General features: G+C 48.5%; 1 pseudogene; it reads left to right on the top strand.

The window, feature by feature from the left end:
• The first annotated feature begins 418 nt into the window (after positions 1 to 418).
• Positions 419 to 1,347, top strand: LOC119328696 (annotated as a pseudogene).
• Positions 1,348 to 2,892: the final 1,545 nt, after the last annotated feature.

Here is a 2,892-nt window from a genome sequence, read left to right as displayed (position 1 = left end):
ACATAGCCGCCACCACGCCCGCGCTTCCGCCGTAGTTTTGGTCGTCGATCGGAGGAGGTTTGGCCCTCGCCGTCCTTGCTGGTGGCAGAGGGGACACGACTGCCGGCGACGTACCACGGCGGCCGAGGCAGATTCCCACGAGAGCTCCAGAGCGGCCAGTAGCCGGCCGGCAACCACCCTGCTGCGTCGAGGTGATCATCGCGGCCTCTTCGCCACCACGAGCACAAGGTGTTCGACCTTTTGCCAACAAAGGTATGGACAGTGGAGACAAGTTTTTCTACCATCACTTCCTTTGTTCATCGGACGATTCGTCGTCGGATGATGACGATCTTGTGGTGGCTGCACTGGTCGTTCACGGCCATATTCAACGGCAGCTTCCTGGTACAGGGGGTCAGTCCCTGGCCGTGCTCCCAACCTGAACCGCAACAGGGAGAGAGGCCACGCCCTGCTCTGTGCAGATTACTTTGCCAACACCCCGCTCTTCAGGCCGGATAAATTTCGTCGCCGTTTTCGTATGGCCAGGCATGTGTTCAATCGTATCCGAGAGGGAGTGGTTGCTCATGACCCATACTTCGAGTGCAAGACGGATGCCCTTGGCAAGCTTGGATTCTCCTCCAACCAGAAATGCACCGCGGCCATCCGCATGCTTGCATATGGAATTCCAGGCGATCTGGTGGATGAGTATGTGCGTATGAGTGAGACAACATGTCTGATGTCAATGTGCAAGTTTGCCAGGCTGTGATCGATGTCTTTGGCCCAGAGTACTTGAGGCAGCCAACTGCCGCCGATATAGAGAGATTGTTGGCGACCAACGAAGCTAGAGGCTTTCCAGGTATGCTTGGCAGCATAGATAGTATGCACTGGGAGTGGAAGAAATGTCCATTTGCTTGGCAGGGCCAGTACAAGGGGCATGTTAATAGGTGCACTGTCATATTAGAGGCGGTGGCATCACAAGATCTTTGGATATGGCATTCTTTCTTCGGCATGGCAGGTTCTCACAATGATATCAACGTGCTGCAGCGTTCTCCAGTCTTCGCGAGGCTTGCAGAAGGCCACTCCCCACCTGTCAACTTTGAGATCAACGGCCACCATTACAACAAGGGATACTATCTAGCAGATGGTATATATCCTCAGTGGTCAACTTTTATGAAGACAATCTCGAAACCCCAAGGTGGGAAGAGAAAGAGATTTGCCCAAATGCAAGAGAGTGTTAGAAAGGATGTGGAACGTGATTTTGGTGTACTTCAATCCTGGTGGGGTATCGTTCGAAACCCTGCACTGTCATGGGATGAAAGGAAGCTTTGGGAGGTGATGACTGCTTGTGTGATCATGCACAACATGATCGTCGAGGACGGCGTGATGAGAGTATCTTCGACCAAGGATTTGATTATCAAGGTGAAAATATTGAGCCCCTGCACCAAGACCCGGCCACATTTGAACAGTTTGCCCAATTCCACCGTGAGATGCGTGATTGGCACACTCATGTGAATCTTCAAAATGACTTGGTTGAGTACGTGTGGGATCACGTTGGCAACCAATAGATGTATTTGTCCATTTTATGTTCAGTCAAGACAATTTCGATTTGGTTGTAAAACTATTTCATTAAAGACAATTTCAATTGGGTTGTAAAACTATTTTAATTTTCAGACAAATATTTGGGTTCGAAACTAGTTTTAATGCAAATTTGGGCAATTCTTAGTCCTGACGGACAGGATGGGGCAAAAGGATGCGGCCGCGCGCTGGGCGCACGGCCACCGCATCCCAGGACAGGCCCGGACATGACCCCAAATTTCTACCCAAAGGAACAAAAACAGAACAAAACGGACGTCCGTTTGGGGTCGCGCGGTAAAGTTGGCTTCATGCATGCCCGGACGTTATCCACGGGCTGTTCCATGGTCAACCTCAGTGCATTTAAGGCCTTTTGTATCTGGTGCAATTAACGCCTACCCGACGAGGACAGGCAATGCATTGCCACTCTATATCACGCAGATCGTTGCACCCTTGTATAGTAGATCGTAGAATAGTCCTGGATCCATCATTAGACTTGGCTAGCAAGCTAGGAATGAACCTTTTAGGTCGCATTTTTTTATTTTGCAAAATTCTTCGTTTTCCTTCTTTTTTGCTACGTATATGTCCTTTCCCGGGGTATTCCATAGATCCGGGATCTGTTTCTGGGCAGCGGTTGGCTACATTTTGGTTAGGTGGGCCACCACGCGATCTTATGGGACTTGATCTTTGGTCACTGGGCGGTGGGCCATGTTATCTACATGCACGAGATAGTTTGCTCGTTCGGGAGATAGCTAGGTCGGTTCTTCTGCGGCTTGCGAATCTGTAGTATGCTTGTGGTCTGCAACCACGCAACACCTAATCATGCAGTCTTTTTGATCTCTATCGGAAAAAGTGCAGTCTTTACAATGCGAGAGATTTTCACCCTCTGCCCATGGTTCAACCAAATGAATTTAAACAAAGTGATGTGACTTTCAAGTTTTACTTCAGTTGATGAACTAAAAAGGGTCAGATTGGGTACCCATTTGCACCTGGAGAGTACATACAGACTAGAAGAAACCATTAATAAGATCAGTACTCCGAACTAACTATCATGTGACTTGTCTACTTACAAGAAAATTTTCCTCTCTCTGGAATGTACATGAAACAACTTAATAGTATATCTCATAGTAATAAGAAGAAGCAAAGACCCATGACCAAAAAAACGAAGCAAAGACACATCTTCATCCCAGCTTGAACGACCTAGATCAACTCATCCCACCTTCTTTTTTATTTCCTTGCGGCAGTTGTGGTACAGTGCACGCTTGGGTTGTGGTGGTGCAACTTCTAATCGGTTGCATGTACTGGGATTCTCTTTTGCTATGTCGCACGGGCCATGCCCAAGTA

This window comes from Triticum dicoccoides, chromosome 1A, assembly GCF_002162155.2.
Source record: "Triticum dicoccoides isolate Atlit2015 ecotype Zavitan chromosome 1A, WEW_v2.0, whole genome shotgun sequence".
Lineage (NCBI taxonomy): Eukaryota > Viridiplantae > Streptophyta > Magnoliopsida > Poales > Poaceae > Triticum > Triticum dicoccoides.
The sequence above is the reverse complement of the archived record's forward strand: the minus strand, read 5'-3'. Positions and strand labels throughout refer to the sequence as shown.